Below are 25215 nucleotides of genomic sequence, written 5' to 3'. Positions count from 1 at the left end.
TTTTAAGAACATAATCTTTAAACCTCTTAGGGAAGGGGTGGAGGCGTAACAGAACAGAACGACCGTATATAAAATAAATAGATAGATAGATAGATAGATAGATAGATAACTATCTAACAAACACACGTTATATTGTCAGGTAGCCACTAGAAACAAATATCTTATTTTTTTTAAAGGCAACTCTTCTTGAAAAAAATATATCATGTTTTACCTCATGTTCTAATGTCACAGTTTTTTTTTTTATAAAGAGCTGACTTTCCTTGAATGATCTGTTTAACCAAAGCGAGAGGAGGGGGGGAAAAGAAGTCATTAATTACTTATGTGAGCTATTGCTTCAGAAAGACAATAAACCTGCCTGGTCGCCATGGATATGACATATTTGCTCTGAAAACAACACAATAATTAGCAAAGGGGAAAGATCCAAAGAGAATATGCAAACTCCAGAGCTTAAAGCACCAGAGCTGCTTTCTTAGCTACTGTTCATTCTATTAGGAATAATAGCAAATTACATACAACACAGATAAGGCAACTCAGATAGTTCTTTTATGGAAATGATCTTGCACTTCCAAGTCCTTTTTCCCTGCCTCAATAACAGCACAGTGTTCGAATTAAATGGCTGGATATTTTCCGTATTCATTAGGAAACACAGCTCATTTGAAACAAAATAAAGAAAATTATGAATCAATTCATGTTGTTTCCACATATATGAATAGCACATAAGAAGCCTTACACTATTCAACGTTTTATTAAGTTTGTACTATTCTGCACAAGTTATCTATTTACAGCCACACTTTTCTGCACATCCTCTCTGCAGTCAGATTATTTCAGATGACATTTTCAGGGCTAATGCTTGGATGTGAAACAATATTTACGTTCGCATGGGGTGTAAAAGACAAAATGATTAGGCAAACCCTTTTACATATTTACTCCTCTCCTCCAACGACGTGCCACTTCAAGATCAAGTTTAAAAACCATTTAACCACTGCATGCCAGTCTGTGGGCTGTACATCATTATGCACCTTCATATGAGAATGAATTCTCAAATAGGCTATTGTGTAATTATTATTGACAAGTACACACACATTACCTAGCCTATACATATACATGCAAAAATGCAACACTCGGGATACAGATAATATTATTATTAATAGCAATCGTAAGGGAAGCTGAGGTGGGGACCCTATGTTGCAGAATAAGATATATAGGTTTACAGCTCAGCTTTATTAAAGAACAGCAGTCCGCAGATATAACAGTGTAACCGTCAAGTAATACATTGTGACACCTCCATTTAGCACAAATGTTTCAAAAGTGAGATAATGTAGCGGTATTTGAGCTAGCACAGGATGCAAACCCATTACAGGCCTGTCAGGAGAGCCGGTCTCCCCCCTCGAAAGCGCTCAGATGTCCGATAATAATAAGGCCAGACGTTAACAAAAATAAAGACGTGCTCCGGACAGAAAAGGTCAGTGTCCCTTTAAACGGGCCGGGGCACGTGGAGTTTGAGTTTCTGCGAGAGATCAGTTGAACGGGTCTCCATAGAAACCAGAAACAGATTATCATCAACAGAATAAATAACTCTAATAAATTAAACAAAAGGAAAGCGATCTGAGGAAATCTGATTACTAACTCCGACAATAAACAGCCGCCGAGCGCCTTCGCCAGCGAAGAACTTTTCGAGAATGAACGCGTTCTAAAGTGAAACCGAACCCGTCGCCGCCGACCTCAAAGCGGGACTCAAAAGTTCACACGAAGGCTGGGGTAGGAGCCTAATATCGAAATCACGGTGCATTTCAGACGGGCATCTTGGTTTTTGTCACTGCACAGAGCACCAACGGGACGCACACGACGGGCTGGGGGAGTCATTAATCACCTCTCGGAATACTGAATTAAATACAGGTCTGCAAACCCCTCACACCTTTCCGTGTACATTCATTTCTGGACACCCGCCGTGCTCACTAGGTTTAATTCAGTCCTGGATGAAGTTTGCATTTCAGCACTTCGAAAGAAAGAAATGATTGACTCGAAATGAACTTCCGCGTTTACTTTTACGACTTATGCACAACTCTCGCCCTGCAAACGTTTGCCCTCAATTACGCCTCATTAAAAATGGCTCATTAGCAGCACAGTAACTACACTAGTTACCAAAAACTAGTTGTCCGTCCCCCCCCATCCCCGGTTCACACCCCAAACTTGATTGATCACAAGAGCACCTGTTATACCCCCAGCCGGGTCCCCAAAAATGGGCTGGAGCTGTCATAATGACAATCAGAAACTTTTCTTTGCAGCTTGTAACACAGATACACTACTACACGCGTTTCGTCCTCTAAACTCACTGACGCAAATTACAAATCACGTTGTGCATTCTCACAATACCAGCAATATTAAAAATAACTTTCGTGTAACAGAGCCGTCGTCCGCACAGGCACCCATCAAGATAACACAGATACAGACACACATATATATTAAGAAACAAAATAATATATTCAGTTTCAATTTCGCCAGCACTGTTCGCGGATAAAGATCTTGCTGTGGAGTCGCACGATTCCCTATCACTAAAACACAAAAAGTTGCAATAAAGTCGCTGCTGGGTTTTTTTTTTAAGTCCTCCCATAAATGAAACAGCCGTCTTTCTCGGGCGGACTGTAATCTGCCATGTGCCTTTTTCGGGCAAGTTTGCGCGTTTGTGTGCAAGAGCCGGCTGCTGTTTTGAGCCACTATGTATGTACAGGTCGCTCTTCTCGCCCCGGCGCGGAGGTGCTCTGATGCCGTTTTGCAGGAGGGGGACACAGCGCACATTTAAACTGGACCCAAACTGACTGATGCCCAGAGTCCCGTCGACAGAGGAGGACACTTCACATGTCTCACAGCAGCTAGGTATGTCCAAGTCAGCGAAGCAAAGACACCAAAAAACAGAGACACACTTTAATGTGGCTGCGCATTTCAAAAGGCATGATATGTTTGCGAAAAGACGTTCAGGAGGTGAGGAGGAAAAAAGTCTTACCTGTACTTCGGGCGGCTTTCGGTGACTTTCCAACTCAAGGGAAAATGTGTGTTTAGGATGGACGTTATGGGAGCATGCGTGATCAAAGTTGCCTCATTTTTTTTCCCCTCTTTCTTGTTTTATTATTGCATTTTCCTATTTCTAACACGGGGCGAGCAGAGCGGAAGACCTGCCATGGATGCCACTCCAATGGGAATGGGAAGCCTTAATTGAAATTTGCAGTTAGCAGCTGCAGAATAGAAAAACCGGAGCGGATCACAAACGTGACAGGTCTCTGTGTGCAACTTTCGATATTGAACATATGCTGCCTGTGCAAAGGAGGTTATTTCAACCAGCACCGCATTGCATTCTGTCAAGTGGTAGTTGGTACAAGATTTCAACCTGAATTGGTCGTTTTTAACGCCTTCGGCTGGTAATCCAACGAAGGAGGTTGAAATCACTGATGTATTATTTACATAACTCTTTTTTAAATAATCTTTTCTGAAGCTAAGAATTAGGGCAGGTTGCACGATATATGACTTTTTGAGTTTTAACGGATTGTGCATGCAACAAAAAGAAAATATGAAGAAAGGAGAACATAACACTATGAAAAACTATGTTGGTACTTGTTTATTGACAGTGTAGATTGTGTTTGCTCTGGTGTGTATTTTGGTACATTTCCAGTACAGACCACTTTAAAGTAATCTTCCACCCACGATGTGCAAATGTCATCTTATTCTAGTGTGCAAAAAAGTGAGTTATGGTGAGGTGAACATTTGTTTAAATAGAAATATTTTCACTTCCCCAAAACAAAAACAAGCATAACAAAACCAACAACAAAAAAACGGAAATATCCAGTAGTGGTAATTTTCTAAAAGCATATTCAACACATTTGACTTTGTTGAAATCCCTGACATATTATCTCACAACTGTCTGCAGCCTCGTTTCAGAAAAGCAAGGCTAGAGAAAGTGTAACCATGGTGGTCTTTGATTTGGTTTGACCTTGTGTTGACATTGCATACGTCATGCTTCCATGGAGCCTTTCAAAAATGCCTTTCAACAACAATAGCAATAACATCGCCCAAAATGATACCTTGGATTCAGAATTTGTGACAAAGTAGAAAGCGTGTAGGCTAGGAAGCGTGGCTGACTTTCCTGCTCCATACACTGGGCTAGGCCGGGTACCCTGCCTTAATAGGAGAAGTACTTTTAAGCTACAGAGGTGGATAGTTAGCATTGCAATTCTGCACAAAACCCTGTTAGAATGCTTTGGTATTACTAAGTGATTAATAACACAAAAGGACTGTCTGGAATAGCAAAAGCCTGAATACAGGAAACATACGCTTCTCCCGCAGCCCAGGGAAACATAGTAAATATTCTCCATAGTAAGGGCAAATTAAGTGGGATACAAGCTGAGGACGGAGACAGACTTTTATTACAGATGCTCTGCTGGAAAATACAACCCAAACCTGTGTCAGTTAGTGTGATAAGAACTGTTGAAAAGCCAGGTCAAGGCATCTTTGCATCCTTTTGTCTTCAATTGCACAAACATCATCTGTAATATCAAGGTAACACAAAGGGTTAAAGATATGGGCCCTGCATTACGTCACACTATTGGGTCTAGTATCCGTACTGCCCACCGAGGGAAGATCTTGCTACAGAGTGTTAGAAAGACTGATTTTTACATAAAAATACAATAAAGCTATATATGCTTTATTAATTCCACCTCATGCTACATTAAGGAACCCAATGAAGTTGAAGGCCGTCTCTGTTTCCGCCATATACGAATAATTGCTCTGCAAAAATTATTCAGTGCGTGTGACACCTTTTGAAGGTATTGCAGGAGCTAAGCCCTCAGGAATAATAAAAACGGCGATAATGTATTTTAAACTTGAACTTTTCCTTATCTGAATTCCGCAGACTTCTGAACTATTGACAAACAGATTATTGCCAATTAGCAGTTTTGTGATGTGCTCTGTTCTACATAATAAAGAATCTCAAATGAGATCAATGGCGTAGTTAACTACCAAAGCAGGTAGTCTCATGATCCCTGAGACCAAGATACGTTTTAAGCTGCTTTGTAATTTGTAAAGTCAGACGCCTGATCCTAATGGTCAATCACAACTACAGTGTCAAATATATGCTTCTTCCAATGCACCATAACGCTGGGAAATGTTTTAACTGAATTAAAAATAAAAATCATTACGGCATCAATCAGCATTTATACAATTTGTTATCACATGAAACACTAATTCTACTTCCCCTACTAGTATGACTAACACTACTGTTAAAAAGCATCATTATTAATGGCCGATTAGATTTTTGAATATTGAAATATTTCACATCTTACTGTCCTCCAGTCCCACTTGCTGATGAATCTTCCTCCAGTAGAATAAAACTGACATAAGAAATTCCTGCACTCCAGAATGTGAAAATATATAAGCTTCTAAGTAATAACTTACCTTTTAACTTCTTTCAATAAATGAGTAGCCTTTAACATTGAAAGCTATTAATACTGAATAAAATCCGATTTGAAATGTTCCCATTTATAAATATTAAAGCACATGTTCATAGTTCAAATCCCCATCCTATTAACGGCAGTGTGATATTGTTACAATGTTACATTTTTAATGTTGATATATGCTGGCATTGTTCTTGAGCAGTGTTAAAACCTTTCAACTGCAAATGGTGTCAAGATCGGTCGGACGGCAAACTTTTGTTGTTTTCTTTCCTATCAAACAATAGCTGATAACCTACAGAAGGCTTGTGGATGGTTGGATAAAATTAACATTTGGAAGGATCCAATAACCCTAATTAGTGTATTGCTTTAGAGAGCACGGTTAAAGGAAGAAACATTACAGCATTCTGTACAGTTCCACCCTTGTCATTTTATTTTGCTGAATAGAATCATAAATAATACAGATACATTTTTTGATGATGATCATGCAACTTAAAATATATAAAATAATGAAGTCTTATGCAGGGGACAAACACCAAGGAGAGTAAGCAGTTCACTCCAGTAACTAACACCATTGAGTTACAATGAGCTTGGACTTGAACTGGGAACCTCGCAGTAACAAGTCCTTATCCTTAACCACTGGAAAGCTCAACTTCTACACAGTAGTTTAATACTGTGCAAAACCATGGACGTGGAAACAAAAGTACACACCAGGCACCCTGGTACTGCGTTCACTGTGGTTTAGAATGCCCTCCCGCAACATAACCAATCATTTAACATATGTCAGATGTGTGATACTATCTCACTGGTATGAATGTAGGAAACCAATGTTATAATCTCACATATGAAATCATCCTAACCTCCAGGTACTGTAGGACATTGATAAGTATTTATGTTTTAATTACATCATAACTTGTTAATGTATCTATTTTACCAGCAACAGCCTCCCACCCAGTTCATTCTTGTCATTCAGAACACTGGTTCCTTCCCATCCACCCATGGCCCAGTGTCAGATCCTTGACTCCCAGTATGTCCAGTGGCCAGAATGCAAGCACACAGCTGCTGCCTGTGCCATTAGCTATCAAACAATCCTCGAGATACGAGATTGCGGCTTGAGACTTCAGTCTGTGAGTTCATGACACCCAACCCCGCCCCCCCCCACCGGTCATGTGGGGATACCGCAGCAAAGAACAATAAAGAAAGACCAAAGGAAAGAAATCAATAAATTATTCTGCGGATCACTTGATTCAGTAATGATCCAGTACATTTATCGAGATCCATTGATTAATCAGGTCTCCTCTCAAGGGTAAATCCAACCAACCCCCAACCAATCCTGCTCACTTGTCATTGCTACCACTAATTATAAGGCATTAAAAGCTAATCACAAGGTAGGTGAAGGTTAGAAATGTCACACTGCAAGTCTGACCACTTAAGAGAGTCACTTCACTTTCGCTTTTCTTCCTCGCTATGCTGAAAGGGGATTTTCTCCCACTTCCCTGGTACAGCAAAAAGCTCCTTTATGGGAAGAACTGGTTTTGAAATGTGCTGTAAAAAATTACAGGGAAGGTACAAGATAAGTTAACCAGCAGCCTTATTGCAGCTTGAGCCTTAGGCTGTATTATTCTACCTAAACAACAGGTATTTCTTCACTCGGAGCAGAACCAACACATTCTGAGCACTATGCTTTTCTTTTAGGGTCAACCTTGCCCTTTTGACACCTGGTTTCACTTGATGTATACGTCTAAAAGGATTAGATTTAAAGAGAAAAAAAGCATGCACAGCATTTTAATAACAACAAAGAGTATCAATTCATGCAATCTTAGTCTTCATTGTGACTAATGCATTAAGTCAGATGTAATTTCCTAGACTGGGCGGTAACAAAGTCCTTAGAACTGTTAATATCAAAGGGTTTATGAAATTGCACCTTTTATTTAGAGAAGCCTCCTCTCTGAAGGGGCACATTGCGGTTTTAAATGGCTCAACAGGTTTATTTTGTCTTTCTTTTCTTTTTCTTAATTCCACACACAAGCATTTATTCAACAAAAGTGTCCTTATTTTTAAGGATCCGGCACATGACAAAGCAAGGACTTGAGATAAAGAGAAGAGCTACTTTAAAAGGGCTCCAAAACAGACATTATTTACCCTCTGTAATGGCTATAAAAAGAAACACTTCACAAGTATTAAGTGCAAATGCCATTTCTTCTAGAGAATCAAGGAAAAGTTGAGATAACCTTGGTGCACAGCGCCCTTCACAATGTTTCCAAATAAAGGCAACAAGAAATGATAGGACAGTGGAAACTGAATAAAGGAAATCATATAAATAATGAGTGCACATAGATTCCAGACATATCTCACATAAGACACAAATATTGTAGGACTAGTTTCACACGTAATTTCTAAGTTAAATTAGTAGTTTTACAATTTTACACATGTATATGATAAAGTCACTAGGATTTCTGTAACATATACATACATATATATACACATATATATATATATATATATATATATATATATATATATATATATATATATATATAATGAATATATATAGTGACATGGTGCTAGGATACATGTATATGTATGTGTATGTATATAAATTAAATAGACATGCAATGCATATAAGGTAAAGAAAGTAATGGATTACATACTTGCAGACCTTTCCAGGTCTTAAACTGTGGAGTGTGCTTTTCTGAATACAATTTAAGTCCCACAAAAGTCTCCAAATCCTTCAAAGAACAAGTCACTATTCACTGAACATTACCACAGTTTAGAACTACAAAAGAAATACAACTATTCAATTTTAACCAGCTTTTTGATTATTATGTATTCTCTCGGTGTATTTCACAATAGGAGTCAAGTGCCAAGTCTTCTGAAGAGTTCTTTGGCATTCAAAACTGTTTTCGCATTAACTGCATCCTACTGATCATGATACCTTTGAGTGGATGAATTCGTGTTATGAAGCATTACGTTTGTTTTTTCTTTTATATTTCGTATTCCCCCTCTTCTTCCTCTGAAGATTTAAAAAATACAGTACATCCACACTGGAATCTGCCATCGGATACTGTGGGAAACAACAAATTGATCCAGGGCATTTTTATCCATCTCAACATCAATAGAAAGAATTTTACCTGTGAGCTAATTAGTCATTGTATTGAAGAGTACAGTGCTCTTGCTTGGGTAGCTTAGGCTAAGCAGTTGTGTCTGATACCTTTTTAATTACAGCCACTTTGCCTCTTTCAGGTCTACGGTATTAATTTGTCACCGGCCTCCCTGTCTCGACTCAGTTAGGTTTTTTTTTTCTCGGTTGTTGCTATCTTGTTCTTTCTATGAAGCCTGAATCAAACCAGACGGAAAACCCAAACACAGGCAGACACAAAAACGCAAATTAAGTCAACATGCTCTCCGACAAGCCAATCTTTCAGGCCTAGTGATCTTCGGAGCGCAACATTGCAAAGCGAAACTGCCTTTCTTAGGATAGAGTATGAGGTCTGGGCATCTCCACTGTGTAGGCCTTTCCCTTCAACTGTACCTTTCCTTTTCAATCTAACCGACACACTCCTGACAAATCAAAAAGTAAAGACTTCATGCACATTCCTCATAAATTCCTACACAAACAAACACTGCTTGATATAATCTTAATTATTATTATTATTAAGTATTGTTAATTATTTACATATCTTTACAAAGTTCATTGAAAATATGTGAATAGTCACATTTAAGTTGTAGCGTGTACCTCCTTGCATCTAAAAATCACATTGGATTGGCAACCATGTTTTCGTGGAACAAAGTAGCATGAAAGCTTTTGCCTCCTCAGGCTGTTCTTCCACATTTTGCAATACATTCTGGACATGCCATTATTTCCCTGTTTATTGGGCCAAATGGGCTTCTCTCTCTGGCAACATTTCCTCTGTGCTTATGTGACATTTCCTCTTGCACGTGCCTGTACTCTCTTGGCTGAACTTTGAATGTCTGAGCCATTGCCTGTCATCTCAAAACCACCCAGGAACATTTTTACCCACTTATCTTTCTGTTATTTCCTGTCCAGAGTGCACCTCCCTCATGTACATATTTGGAAGCAGGGGCAATCGAGGCGGTCTATCATCTGATACACTCGACTTCTTTGCCCCTTGGAAAAGTGTAAATCAGTGCTCCGATTGGTTTGTAGTAAACAGACTAGGAATCAATGAGAGTGCTTAAGTACTTGTGAAGTGATGGATAAATGAACCAAAACAAACAAAACAAGACAGACAGATTTTTTTGTTTTAATACACAGATACAGGAAGGACATAAGAACATCTAGACAATAAAATCCAGTTATTTCTAAGATGCTAATTTGACAAAGAGCAAAACAGCAAAATGTCTTGTTGAGTACAGTGGGCTGGGAACTAAGAGACCTCTTCTAAATTGGTCAGTTACGTGACTTTGTTTCTAACTCTGCCTGGGTTCGCGTCTCCTTTGTGAGGCAATACGAATGCAGTAATGACGGGTCTGGGAAGCAAAAGAGAGACATTTATTTCCCTCTGAACTTAAATCTGTTAATATGTACTTGACTGGAAAACAAAGTGCCGCATCAAGACGGAACTTGTTTTCCCCCCAAACTGTGCGTCTGTATCTGTGAGAACGCATCGGCAAACGCAGATCACAAGTGCTTTGTCTTGTTGCATTTATGTTCCCGTAGGCCAGGAAATAAATGTGGTCAGCCAGAATGTTGTGGTGTTTTTACATTCACAAATATATGGCTTGAACATTACAAAAAATAAATGTAGCAACTGTGGGTGAACAGGTATTATATTATTTTAGTAGTTGATAGTGGAGGTTAAGGCACTCGATGTAATCATTTCTAAGTATTGATTGTAAAACATTAAATGAAACTGTGTCTTTGTCAATAGTTGGTTTTATTATTATTATTATTATTATTATTATTATTATTATTATTATTATTATTATTATTATTAAGGTTTATTTGACTGTCTTCCTAGGCTGGCATTTCACATTGACAAACTTTCTTCCAAGTGCACCGTTTACATATTTTTAAGTGGTTTAACAAAATATGGAGTACAACATAATGCAAGTCTGATACTGTAAACGACTTAGTAAAGAAAATATTTTCTGCACACATTATTGTAAGATGCATCCTTCCAATGACATAAATACATGTATGGGATGATCCAGGAGGCCAAGTCTACAGGGATGAACTGTGGAGATTATTATGCACTGGTGTTTCAATAAATTACAAAGCAGAGGAGCAGGGTATGCAAAAATCTTAGGAGTCTTTAGCTTTAAATTAAAAATCCTACTGCAGATCTTGCATGATAATCAAATGGGAGGGTATTTTACGACCATTATTCTAAAAGACAAAATAAAATAAAATAAATACATTAAATCATTAAAGGCTTGCTCTGATATAATTAAAGAAGTGACTCCACATCAAGGTATTTCTGGATTTTTCTTTTCTTCATTATTTATTTATATATTATAGTAAAATATATCTATTTTAATTATGTTCTTCAGCCAAATACCTGATTTACTATTGCAGCAATGAACCAGAGTATTACATAAATTGCCTCTGGTTGCAAATCTCTTGATTAACAGGTCCTGACCTTATACACTATATATTTGTTACGCTTCATTATCTTAAATCTATACCGTTAAAACCATGAATATATTTTAATTATAGTAATGTAAAAAGTGATTCTTTACAAAAAAAGAAGGCATTTTCAGTTATTAATTTGAAAGAGTGTGTGAATTCCTTGGGTAGATGATCTTGTTCCAAAAAATTGTAAAGTAAGTCAATTACATCAGGTTTGAGATATTTTTAAGTAAGTATTTTTTTAATCACTAATGTATATTATATCTAAAGACAACGCCCCCCACCACCACCACCAAAAAAAAGCCAATCTCTGAAAGACATCATTTCAATCTCGCAGTTCATGTTTTCTTAGCTATGACAGCCTGCTGTTAATTTCATCTCCATGGCATAATTTAAAATGAAATCAGACGTCTAGACCTAGTTCTTGAACGCTGTCTGCATCAACTAAACAAACACATTTTCATATCGCAAAACACGGCACGCACACAGCCTGGGTGTATGAAGAAGAATTGTGCACATTTCTGCTCACTCCTGAACCCGGACAATGCATTTTTCTGCACCACTGAGCTAAGTTTATGCAATAAACCAAAAAAGGCAAAGAGTATATCATATGGGCTGGATATTATATTACCAATCAGTTAGAATTCTGCATCTATGCTCGTAATTTATATCCTGTGGAGGACAGTCTGTTAGCTCTTCCTAATTCTTCGTTGTTCATTCGGGGGGACAGTGTCATGTGGTGTATACGCTCCTAGACTTTGGAATTCCTGGCCTAAGCCTGTTAAAGGCTGCTAGTCTGTAGGGAAATCTTGATAATGAATGCACTATTTTCTTTTTGCATTTTCTTCCAATTAGATCAATTTTAATGTGTTTTTTTTTTCATTTTTATTGAATGACTACAGTTCCTTATCCATTTCAAACTCCCCAAGATAGCTGTCACAATATAACTGAACCTGAGAACTGTTGTTGAGATAATGCTTGTCATACACTGTATAAAACTGTGCAAAGTTAGGGCTGGGGACTGAAGCTTACACACTCCTACTCCAATAAATAGACTGTGATTGTTTCATTTGAAAACCAAAACGGAAAAAATGCACTTAGCGTGTGATTTGTACAATTAAAAAAAAATGACTTAATAACGACAACAACAAAAAAGCATGATCTCGACGCTCTTGCCCACCACTGATAAACTGATTTATTGATGTGAGATAACTGTTTTGCATCTCTCCGGATCACAACAGTACTTTAGCTCCTCTACAGGTCTGAGCGGTCATGCACATTGACCCCACTCGGCTCTGAGGCCGTGGCCAGGGCCTCCATCCCCTCGCACTGCAGGCCTGCCTGGGAGATAGACTATCTGCAGATTCCCATTGAGGGTGGAGAAGGGGGGATGGGGGACCCGTCCCTCATTGCCTCAGTCTGGCCCCGACTCCCTCGGGAGGGGGGAAAAGACCTGGAAATGAATACTGATCCCAGACCTTCCAACGCAGCCACACTGGCTGCTGCTCAGGAGACAGGCGTGCAGACGAGCCACTGCCAGGCAGGGCCTTCCTCTCCTCTCCTGTCCAGTCAGCAAAGACCCGGGCCTCTTTCTGTAGGGTACAGGGCCTATCTATTACGCTCATTTTTGCATCGTGTGGTAAATTACAAGAGGAGAGGCTGAGCGGAGGGGGAGGGGGGTGCTGGGCGAGAAAAAAAAATGGATCAGCTAATTTTGAACGAATCCGTTTTCTGTAAAGGCACTGGGTTTACGGCTCGCAATAGACGGTGATTATTAAATGTGATCCCGGCAACACCGGCAGGGTGGAAGGATGCTCTTGTTCTTGACACTGCTGTCATTTTGGCCACGATTTATGCCGCGGCTAGGAACGTTGCAGTTTGCCTGGGGGCCATTGCAGAAAGTAAATGTAGATAGCCATGTGGAACTGTTGCTCGACTGAGTGGATGAGGTGGCGCTATTACTGATTTACTGTTAGACATCGTTAAAGCCGTGAACAAGACACAGGTAGCTTTGCTCTGTATTTATGGAAATGTAAAGCAAGGAGATTCAAAAGAACTTATCAAACAATTTTTAGTGTACCAAAATGAGAGCACTATGACTTTTCACATTACATTTAAATGCCAGATTTGCTGCTTAACACTGGAAAAGGAGTGAAAATATCCTCCAGGTTGGGTAACAATAGGCGATTCCGATCACCCTTTTTATTAAATACATAATTGGGATTCATAATTTGCAATAAAGGGGGTCAATTAATTGATTGCAGACCCAAGATTACAATGTTCCCAGACAATTTCCCCCCTGCTCTGCAGCCTACATTAAAGACATTTCATCTCGACAGTGTTAGCACATGCACACGTATCCATTTGGAAGTTGTGAATGAGGTCGATCGTGATATGCAGTCACATTGCATGGAAGGAAAGAGAATTGGCATCTGCCTTAATTAAATAAAGATATGTAGAAATGTCCTTTGGAAGTGAGAGCTCGTCCTTAGCTTGAAAGTTAGCAACAGTGGCAGCTGCCTGTGTACAGTAAATATGCAACCTTTTTGAAAGGTGACAGGGAGGAAGGTTAAAAGAGTGGGGCAGCTGTTCCTGTATTCACCCACCGCTGCTCACCGAGAGCTGAAGAGTTTGAAGACCGCTGCATTTTTCTCATACATTTCGACGCCACCGCTGTCCCAGGTTTTAATCGCAGCCACACAACTGGACTGACCAGGGCACACAGTCCAAGGCTGTCCTTCTTTATAGCTGAGGAGAGAGAAAAAAAAATCCAACTAACGTTCCCAGATTTCTTAGCGACGCAACGCAAACCATAAATCTGTTACATCTAATCACAGTGTGAGAATAAACACATGGCACGGTGTGATGCTTTCTGCTCCGGTTTCTTGCAATATTTTTTCTTATAATCTGTTTACAGACCAAACGACTGCACAATAGCAGGTAGGTGGCCACTTCCTTAATCACTTACACAGGAAGCGAAGGTGTGGAGTTCAATCAGGGCAATATGATACTAAACATTAAGCAAAAACGCCAAGAAAACTGTCAGGCAGGAAGTGGGCTTGTTTAATTTAGTGGATGCTTATTTTGGACTTAAAGGGAGGAGATATGATCAATAAATTAATTTAAAACCCTGCACATACCCCTCCAGAGTTCTGAGTTTTAATAAAAATGAAGTAAAATCAGTCTCATAATACAGAGCTGGATTTCTGTATACAGCACAGTTACTTCACAGGTACATTTACTTCACAAAGGGTATATATGATAAAAACTCCCATAATCGTAAAAACGTTTTTTTTTTTTTTTTTTAATAAGCAGAATCATTTACGTGTTTATTAATCCATCCAGCTTCTAACAATGCTAGTCATCCAGACACATGCTGACGATAAGATAGGTGGATGGCAGAGCTAAATCAAATTTTAATAAAATCCTAATCGGCTTGTATGAATCTGAAACAACATAGTTCATCTAAATCTGTGGAGTCAGCAAAGGTCCTTTCCAGTCGTGGTCTTTAATAAGATTTGAGAGGCATTACAACAGCCCTGCACACAAAGTCACGTTGGGCTGCACTTTCTGTCGGTAACCAGACTGAGGAGGAGGGAGAAAAAAATAAAAAACAGCAAGAGAATTAAGAAGGGAGGGAAAAAAATGGTCATCTGTTCAAAGTGAGCTGAAATCTGATCTCTGGGGAGAAAGAGTTGGAGGTACTGTATATCACATATCATCTCTCTCTGATCATTCACGCTTTCTAATTACATAAGGTGAGGAGGGCCATAATTTTATCGTATTTGTTTTGCATCACTGCAAAAATAGAAAACGAGGGCTCGCAGAGCTGTACCAATTTACTTCATTTCGACCTTGATTAAAAGAAAATTAATTGCCACATCTCTCATTATGTTGCAAGCAGCATTTGATGACTGGAATGGAAACCAGAAAACAAGACATAATACAGCTAAGGGAGAGCAAAACCCGACCTGTTTGTTCAAGAGACACACCAGCCTCTAATGATGACAGAGAAGGCTCCGAAACACAGCCTTTAGACTGAAACATCACAAAACAATGTCAAATATATTGGTCTTTATATGAAAACTGAGCCCTTTTTTTTTTTTTTTAAAGCGGCTGTTTGTGAGAAGATTTCTCATAGGTTACATATTGGCTTGCACCCTATCTATTCTTCAGAATTGTAATTTGTGGGGGGGGCTAATTGCCTTTGGGAGTCTAAGGTTGCATGATTTTTATATTTTCCAGAATGTTAAATTTATGTTTTTTTTGTGGGTGTGCGTGTGAATACACTCCTATTTTATCACATAGTGCGCTTACAGAAGAGGCCCTTCTTTTCACAGGGTTGTGGGGTGTTTGGTACAAACTACCTAAGGATGTCACAGCAGCTGATTTACTGGTATTGTCTAACAAGCAGCTTCAGGAGGCCCGTGGATCAATAAGCTACTCAGCAGCAGAATGAGCCAGACAGGACCGCATGGCATCCTCCTATTTGTAAGCTTTCTCCAGGTCTGAGCTTGCGCGTTTTCCAGTGCACAGTAGAAGACCAGTAGGAACCCAAGAAGTGACGAAGGACAAAAACGCTAATTAAACAACAGAAGGATCATCTTGTGCCTTCCGTGGCCTGTAGAGAATGAGGGACGAAGCACAACGCATCAGAGTGTTTCAGTCATTAATTGGTTACATTTCAAAAGCAAAGGCATTTTAAGGAATGAACTGTCGGAGTCAGTTTAAAGAGGTGGGGTTGAGGATTGGTGTTCAATAGGTGCCGTAAGGTCCACTGGGTGTCAATTAGTGTGCAACTGTGACACCCTGTTATTCAGAAGTGCAGAAAGGGATTGTACTGTTATGTAGATGAGGGAGGGAGTCTGGAACAACTATCCTGTCCCACAATATTCCCGAAGTTCCTCATTGGAGGCTACAATATCATGTAGTTTCAGGTATGTTTGGGGTGGTGTGAGTATAAACAAAACGACATAACCACCCACTCATTTTTTCACCGCTTTGCCCTTTCTCCCCACCTCATCTCCATTCTTGTCTCTCCTCCTCTTCCCAGGTCTCTTCCAGGAGCTGCTTTCCAAATGGAGCAACTGGGTCCGTTCCCTTGTGCCTGACAGAAGAAGTGGAAACAAAGTGTCACTGGAAAATGGCAATGAGAGCACCACACTCAAGCTTTGAAAAGTATACCTTTAAAGAAAAATAAACAGGTGACACCACAGTTATTGAAGAGCTAAACCTCTGATATGTTGAAAGGAGAGAGTAAAGTAAGGCTGGTCATTAGGTCCTCCTTTCAAACGTAGGTATGCACCACTAAGATCAATGGAAACACATTGGGTACCAATACACATTGGACAGTGATAATACTCCATGGTTATTAAGGTAGTCCTATAAAAAGCAGGAATCTCAACTATCTGCACTGGACTCAATAGCACAAGCCTATTTTTCTTCCTGTCATGACAAACCCTAAAGAATAGGCAGGGTTTACTGATGGCCCCAAAACGGTTTTATTGTGTTTCTGCGCCTGAATTCGCCAGGTGCCAACTACTGGAGAGTTGCAAAGGCCTGAAAGATTGAACCACAATCACTCACACCATGTTAAAAGACATATAAATTAGTGTGGATTAGCAAGGGACATCCTAAAGTGAAGCATTTATCAAAATTGGATCCGACCATGTTTACATGTTTTTTAAATAAAGTAGTGGAAATGTTTTTATTATAAATGTTTTATACATTTATTATAAAGTCAAGTCAATTTTACAACCAGGCAACTTTTATAAACCAAGTGTGATTAAGAACTTCCTCACATTGTTATCCCCTATTTATAAATCCTACTTGCAACCGGCAGGGTAGAAAGTAGCGTAACCATCTAAAAGTTGACTGGCATTTTAACCTAATCTTTTTTTATTATTATATTGTGTGTGTGTGTGTGTGTGTGTTGGGGGGTTCATTTCTCTAATATTTATTACAGCAATCACACAAGTGCAAAGTAATTAGAAAAGTGTTCCACAAAAATCACAATAATCTCCCGATTTCGTACATTTGGCTTACGAGCAAATTAAGTAGGAATCTGACGGCAGTGAGCGAGTGATTCCAATAAAGTTTGCCCGATTTTAATCAGTCAGCTCCTCCTTGTTCTGCACATACAGGAGTGAAATGACAATAATAAGACTAATGTGTTTATTAGGTGTGTGGGGTAAGGTTAAGGTATGTTTGGATGACTTTTCTCTAATGTAATCTGAAAGCAACCCCTGTGCTTCCATCTACTAATTTCTTTGTCAGTGCAAGCTGGAAATGCTGTGAGGAGAAAGCCTTATTTTAAAAACACCACACCGCAAGCACTGTCCACCCCCCCCTCACCCTGGTTAGGTCACCATATGTCTCGAAGGATCAACTATGTTCATTTTCAAAAAACGCTCGGTGTTTGATTACATCAGAATTTCTCGCGGAGAGGGTCTATAGAAAGAATAAAAAGCTGGTTTAGAAACGAAATCCCTTTTCATCTCCTTGCACCTGTCTCTCTCTGAAAGCCGAGAGAGCAGACGCCAGATAGACAAGGTCTGGCTTGACATACACCTAATTCTGAAATATTTATTAGCTTTTGACACTCTTCAATGGGAGACGGAGAACAATGGCTAATCTGTGTTGCCTGCACTTCTTGTTGAATACTCTTTTAGTTCTCGTTGCTGTTGTGTGTGTTTTCCTTTTTCTTCCTTGGAGAGAAGGGTGAGGGAGATGTGGAGGGGGGCTGGCTGCTGTGTAGGAGGATATTTACCAAATTGAATTATGTCATTTTAGCTGTTTATCTCATACTAAACTTCACCCGTGCGGTATTGAGGATCTCTGCCTGCATCCACCTGTCAAGGTCTATTGTGCTCTTAAGAACTACTGAAGGACAGCAGCATACCTAGATCTGTGTTTTATGTTCGGTTTTTTTTTTCTATTTAATGAAATATTTCTGCTGAGTGTCCCATTTTCAGTGCAGCTGAGAAGAACATTGTAAACTGGTTAAACACAAATGTTTTAAAATCGGTCTTCACTGGGGGAAGGGGGACAAATCACTGACGGGCTGTTCATGGCTTTGATTTGGTTTTGTTAACTTTATTTTATCTTAATGCCTGGACCTCTTGCAACAATGTTCTTACTGAACAACCAGTTCAGCCCTTTGAAGTGCTGCCCCCTCTGAGGAAAGCATGGAAATTTAAGGCAATATTGCTCTCACGATTAGGATGTTGTCTTTTTTAAATATAAATCTTTAAAAACAGGCAGACAGGCCCATGTCATTAATTCCCTCAAAGTTTCAACTTATTTTATATTCACCCATATCTGCTGTGTTCAGTTGATTGTTTTACTGTTTTCTCTCAAATCTTCCAAGCTCAATTTGGTGGATTTGCTAATATTTGGACAGGCATTTATAATGTGTGTGTGTGTGTGTGTGTGTTCTCTCTTTTTATTATACCTGAGCCAAGGTAAAAGATGGACTGTGCAAGTCATAAATTAGCCCACTGCATCGCCTCATCATGTGCGCAGTGGAGATGCCTGAATAATTTATAAAAATCATGTAAAATAATCCAACGGTCATGCCAGCATGCTACACCTGCATTCCACTCCTGACTCAGGCCTGTGCAGATAAATAGGAGTGGGGGGGACCTACAGGACACCATCTGAATGTGTGGCACAGAAAACAGGAAATCAGCAGAAAGGCAGGATTACGACCAGATCTGTCTAGTTCCATGGTGGTAAAATAATGAATCTCAATCTCGACTTACAAACCAGCTGGATATTTATTAGCAAGTTAAATTTTAATAAAACATTTATGCGTATGCGATTCGGCGTACAGTCATGATTATTGTGTATCTTTTAACCAAACATGAAAATGTGCCCAAAATCACACATCCTGAGCATTTTTGTAGTGGGTGTTGTTATTGTTTTACAAAGTGGTTAGTTTTTAATTTGGGTAATTTTATCTCATTATATACTATATTTTTGCACTTTGTTTTGCACTTATATTGTAAGTCGCCTTGGATAAGGGTGTCTGCCAAGAAATAAAATAATAATAATAATATATATATATATATATATATATATATATATATATATATATATATATATATATATATATATATATATATATATATATTACATTACATTACATTACATTAAAGTACATATCATCCATAGGAAATATGTGACAACAGAGATTCCCACTGCAGTGAACAGCTCGCATTGACTTTCATACACAGAGTTAACGTGTGCTGTGCTGACAGGATCACCTGCGGACCGTTCTGGTTATTGACATCTATAGTTCATTACTTGTAGTGTGGACCCAACTAGACCCCTGAAGGCCCACTGTCCTGTAGGACAATGCAGACAACAGCTGCATAAGAACCCAGTTGTTGTCATTATTTCTATTATTATTATTTTAAATACTTCAATGAAAAAAACTATTAAAATAATTAAGAGCTTTTAAAGTACAATTCTCTGCAGCTCCTTTCAAACAAATGTCCTTCTACCTTGACAGAATGGTAGTTCCATACTGTACATCAGCCAAAAAACTAAACAACAACATACACAGGATAATAGAGTAAATAGTAATAGTGTACTTGTTTTTGATTTGCCCCCTTCTGCAGGAGCCAGAAAATTTATAGCACAGAGAAGAGATTTGAATTACTATATGTGTCGGGAGAGACAAGGGGGAGGGGTGTTGTGGGGGGGTGTTAGTAAGATTCCGTGTCTTTATTTGAGAAATTTCTGGAAGGGAACGTAAGGTACCAGTTGGAAACGTGAATCCTTGTTGGGGGCGGTAAAATATCTAGAACTCGCAGGACGGCAGGAATGATTCTAGTCCTTTCTAGGGCTCTCTCAGGCGGAATTTGTGAACTTTCCATGACTGCTTGGCTACAGTTGCTATGTTGGCACGATGAACTTATTTAATGCAGTGTCATAATTTAGAGGGTAAAATTTACTGTTAAGTATCTGCAGGACAAATGCACCCCCCCCCCCAAAAAAAATAAAATAACTGGATCCACAGAATATGAAGAGCATTAAGTCCATTTGGAGCAAATGTCTGGAGTCAGCCGGTATAGATTCAATGTCAGGGCAGAGTGCGTTCAAAAACATAAATAAAAAAATGTGCATGTTCAAACTGTTGGGTTTTAGGACAGTGGGAGGTCACACCTGTTGGGGAACTTGATAGAAGGCTTATTTATAAACTTTCAGGCCCTGGGATTCCATAGCTGCTGAAAATGCTGACGTCCATCAGAGGAAGGTCAGGGGAATGCTTGTTTATGAAAAGTGCAGCAACTGGAAAATCCATAAAACTCTGAAATGATGAAATTAACAAACCATCTGATCAGGTTGCAAAGGAGGAGGGGGGAGGGGGTTGGGGTGTGTGAAGGGAGGGCGGGGGGGTGCAGGGTTGGCTCGTATGTGATTTTAAGTAGCACCAGAGTGACAGTGCCCTTAATCCTAGCAGTACCAGTCTGCTGTATTATGGGAGCCGGGCACATTTATAACAATCTAACCATTTATAAAATAAAAAAGAAGATTTAAAAAATAAAATACAAATAAATAACCAGAAAGCAGTTTTATTTATGCCTAACTATTGCCATTTCTGAAAACACCGCTTAAATCCTCAATGGCTGTAAATTCAGTGACCTCTGCCAAGGACTTTTTGGTGCAATTTGAAAAATAAAAAGGCAGCTGCTTCCAGTCCTTAAAGATATAAACCCTGGCCAAAGTGCAACATTATTTGGGACGCTCACAAAGGAGGCCAACTGGCCGGGGAGTCTTCATATATCACCTAAAATTAGGTTCTGATTTTTAGCCCAGGGGGTATTTTGGTGCGATCATGTGACATATCAAAAGTTCTGGGAATGCTCTGTGGATTTGGAGTAAAAGGGGTAATATTGTTTCACTGCAGCTGAGTTTTCATCTCATGACAGATAGCTGAACAGGTGGTGTGTGAGCCATCGCGTGTCAGATGAGCCTCCCCTATAGAAATGGGCAATTTGCAGATCCTTATTTTAATGTTCACATAACACCTTTTTTATTTTAACCAAGTGGCTTTCAACAACTGATAATTCCAGATGCCAAATCACAGTAAACAAATTTTGTAGGACAGAAACCAGTTACTTACAAAAGACTGTCCTTGCATTTAAAAATCAAAATCAAACAAATCTTCCTTCTTTTGACTGTCTACCTCCACAACCTGATTATGCCATTAGTGTCTCTAATACATGTATTAATTTAATGCTGCTTATAGCCCTGATTGCAACTCTGCATCCAAGTTTAGCACGCTTGATTGACTTTGGTGATTTTGTGTTTAATTAGCTTATGTTGCAGTATCATCAGAAAATGGCTATATTTGTTTATTCGCGGATATCAAATTGGAAGCTATCATTTTAAATAAATAGCTAATCTCCACGGCAGCGAACAATCGGCTAGTATTCAGTGCGTTACGCTTAACGTTGTTTCACAGATATGTAAAGCCTGAGGTTCCCTTGATTGTCTGTGCATTTATTTCCTAATTGCTCAGATGACATGAAACTGACAAAGGGCAGTCTAAACTGAAAGCAGTTATAAAAGTACCACGTTTTATTTATAGCCCCTAAATCTTGTTTTAAAAGCTATTTCCTAAACAATGTGAAGGCAGTCAGATTGCTTTAGCATTTAATAGGGTTCAAACCATTTTGCAGTGGTCAGGAAGTGTTAAACACAAGATCGGGTACAAGTAAGCAGATACTTGTGACTTTATTAGGGACATCTGGGTATAAAATTAGTCATCTCTGCCAATACCCCACATGTAACATGCAAACCATATGACAAGATGCGATACTGCACCAATCGATGGCCTAAAACAGATTGCATTGCAAACATTTTACCGCTGACAGGCCAAAGGATAGTTTGGGCTTTAAAAAATGGCAACCTCTTTTAAGGTGACCCCCCGAGTGCTTCTTATAAAATTGCATCAGACAGAAATCCATTTGCAACCCTACTATAACAGTGAGATTACATTGTTACTTTAGAGTCCTGGTGCAAATTAATTTGGTTCATTTCATATATAATATAAAGGGATAGTTGTGAGAAAATTAAATGCAAGTATTTCACATATCTATAAATTGTTTTATTTCTGCAGGGCTGTTTAGGATGAGATGAGCTCTACTGGATTGTGCTAGGCGCTGGCATTGGAAGCTCTAACACTTTATTTTTATTTGTTTTATTTCAGCTGCTCGGAAACAACACCATTGACCATTACACTGAAAGCAGCTTCTCCAATCCTCACATTTGTCCCCAAGTCTGAAGGCAATCCTCCTAAAACAGCACGATTATTTTACTGATGTCATTAACTAATCCTGCTCAAAATCTCATACACTCCGCTTGCGCAGAAACTAAAACGATTGCCCCCAGGGCTCATTCACCTTGGATAAAAAGTGCTATCTTTTTTTGTGCCACTTAATTACACTTCAATCATGCAATATCTTCAATGCACCTTCGCGTGCTAAACTTATTTTAGATACATAGGGGATTTGCGAGGTGATTAAAAAATATTTCTGTGCTGTGAGCGCCATATAAAGTACAGAAGGACTAAATGAGACAAAATGAGAGTGGGTTTCTGCCAGTTAATGAAGTTGGAAAAGTGTTGTTCATTGTGACAGTGACTAGTCGAACTCCAGTGGCATGAGCCTGACTGTAAGATTTCACTAACTGGCAGATGCAATTGAGCCCTTTAGTGAAGATTGGAATTGTAAAATGTAAGCAAGTATGATGCCACTAATTAAAACACTTCCATACATCTCCATGAAATAACTGCAATTGTGTAAGTGGATGTATTCTATAGAAGAATGTCAAGAAGTTCCGAGTCTAGCACAGAAAGAAGAAATCCCAGAGACTGCTGCCGTTTACAAATCGTAGAATAGCTACTAATAGTTTGGTTGAGCTCATTGAAGGCAGCAAGTCACACTGTTTTCAAATTTCTTGTTCCACATTTGCGATTGTTGCTTTGCTTTGTGTGGAAAATACCAGGAACAAGCTCTGCTTCAGCATTACCTCACTTTCACTGCTAGAGAAGCCTTTTCGGCATGCAGACATGTATTTCCTTGGGTTCGGTATTTCCTAGTAAGATGACAGAGTGATGCTTGATTTTGTCTTATTTATTTTCAGTATACATAAAGGTCTACCCACAAAAGGAAAACCATAAATAAGGCATTAATCAATCTGAAGTATGGTGGCTGGGGCGATTTGAATACACTCGGCATGTGCTGTAAGTAGCTGCAACACCAGTGGTCTATGGTGTTTACTTCTATATTAGGCTCAGAGCTATGCGGACCAACCTTGTACATGGAAAATATGAATTCCATAGTATGAGGCAATGGGGGCAACATGGCAACTCTGGACATCAAAATTGTTCATTTCCCAGAATTCTAATTTACCCAGTGACTCAAAGCCACACATTGATATGCGTGGCGAGGGGAAAAGTGTGCCTGGGTAAAGCAGGAATAGCAATGCAGTGGCGGAAAGATCCAGATGTTTTTGCATGTCAAACCTCCCTTGAGACATCTTCTGCTATAGCACCTGCCTCACTATGCGATTACACAATGCAGTTTGCTTCATTATTTGCACCAACTGCCTTATATACCAAATATTATATCCGAAGACAAACCTCATTTTAACATAAATGGCATATAAGCTTATATGCCACTTAACAAGAACCAAAACCTTTCCTCACCTCTCCTGTAAACCTCTGCACACACTTCCACAGACTTTTTCCAAGCATGTTTTCCAAAATACGTTTTGGAACCTGACCTCAATTTTCCTTCCCATTGTGTGCTTCAGAATTTTACCATTTATCATCTTATCTTGTCTCTTCCTATTCTATATCGTACTTCGCTTCTGTACATCTTCTGTATCACAGCTGCTGCTCCCACTGTCAGTGCCATGGCAGCATACTAGTCCAGCATAAATAACCTCTACAAAGTCTCCTTCAAGTACTGAGGGAAACGGTGGAGGAGTATATTAATGTTGCACGCTGCCCCAAAGCACATTAGCAAAGCGCTGTATGGAAAACCAGGTGTGTAACACAGATACACTTCCCCGCCTCACTTCCTCATTGTGACTTCTGAGAAGACCTTTCACTGGCCTTAAAGAACAGGGCCTGCTATCTAGCAGAAACCACAACAGAGATACAAAACCACACTGAGAACTAAAATAACAGGAAATGGATCAAAGAGAGAAAATGGAAAAGCAGAAAAGGCAGAAGACACAAACCTCTCAATGAATGAATAGTTTAACCTCCTGGGTCACTCCAGCCTCTCTACCTTCAGCAGAAGCTAGGCCTATAGCATCTGAAATATGATCCTTACTGTAGCAGTCTTACCTCTAAAGAAAGACAGAGGTGTCCTCACCTCCTACATAGGTAAATATTCATTTTACCTCAGGTTCACAAAATGCCACATCATCCTGAATCTATTTATGGATATTTAACCTACATGTCTGTACAGCTTTCCCTTACACAATGCTTAATGAGAGATTATTTGCTATACTGCACTGCCTTTAACTGTTTTTTACGGTGTATGTGGATACTGAAACACATAGACCCTATACAATCTTAGTACAATGCCTTCAAGTTTAAGTAGATTTTCCTTTTTAAATAGCAAACTGATCTTGTTTGCAGTCTTGTTTAGCAAAGCAACAAAATTATGTATTTATACATGTTTTTATTATAAGTAAATAAATACATACATTTAGGCACTATAGTTTATATTTTTTTCTGTTTTTCTTCACACAAAAGGATGGGTTCAATTGGATGCTTGTCTAATTGCATTTTCTTATCCTTTTTGCATTCATTATATGAAATGGGAGTTACAGCTCCAGTAATAACTTTTAACTCTTTGTCTACCCTGCTAAGCTTTTGTTTAAAACGTCTATTGATTATCTGTGTAAGTGCATGGGTATGGGTGACTTACTTCAAAAGCGCTTTTATCGGAACAGTATATTGAAAATAAATACAAAATTATACAAACCTGATACACTTGGCAAACTCAATCGCCCTGGACATTTTCTCCACCGCTGACAGATTTTCTCGAACTAGGATGTGTAAACCAAATTCAATTGCACTTCTACTAAGGACGCTTTTTTCCTCTCTTTTTTCCCTCTGTACTATTAAATCATAAATAATCCTCTGTAATGGCA

General features: G+C 39.1%; 1 long non-coding RNA gene across 2 annotated transcripts; it reads left to right on the top strand.

The window, feature by feature from the left end:
• The first annotated feature begins 2253 nt into the window (after positions 1–2253).
• Positions 2254–25215, top strand: LOC136713861 (uncharacterized). 2 transcript variants are annotated; one of them, XR_010804986.1, is made up of 3 exons: positions 2392–2874; positions 16085–16235; positions 22253–25215. It is a non-coding gene; the product is annotated as an uncharacterized LOC136713861 (long non-coding RNA). The 2 variants fall into 2 exon arrangements; XR_010804985.1 differs by lacking the exon at positions 22253–25215 and having other exon boundaries at positions 2254–2874; positions 16085–16748.

This window comes from Amia ocellicauda, chromosome 18, assembly GCF_036373705.1.
Source record: "Amia ocellicauda isolate fAmiCal2 chromosome 18, fAmiCal2.hap1, whole genome shotgun sequence".
NCBI classification, from domain to species: Eukaryota; Metazoa; Chordata; class Actinopteri; order Amiiformes; family Amiidae; genus Amia; species Amia ocellicauda.
This window is presented reverse-complemented; position numbering and strand designations above follow the sequence as displayed.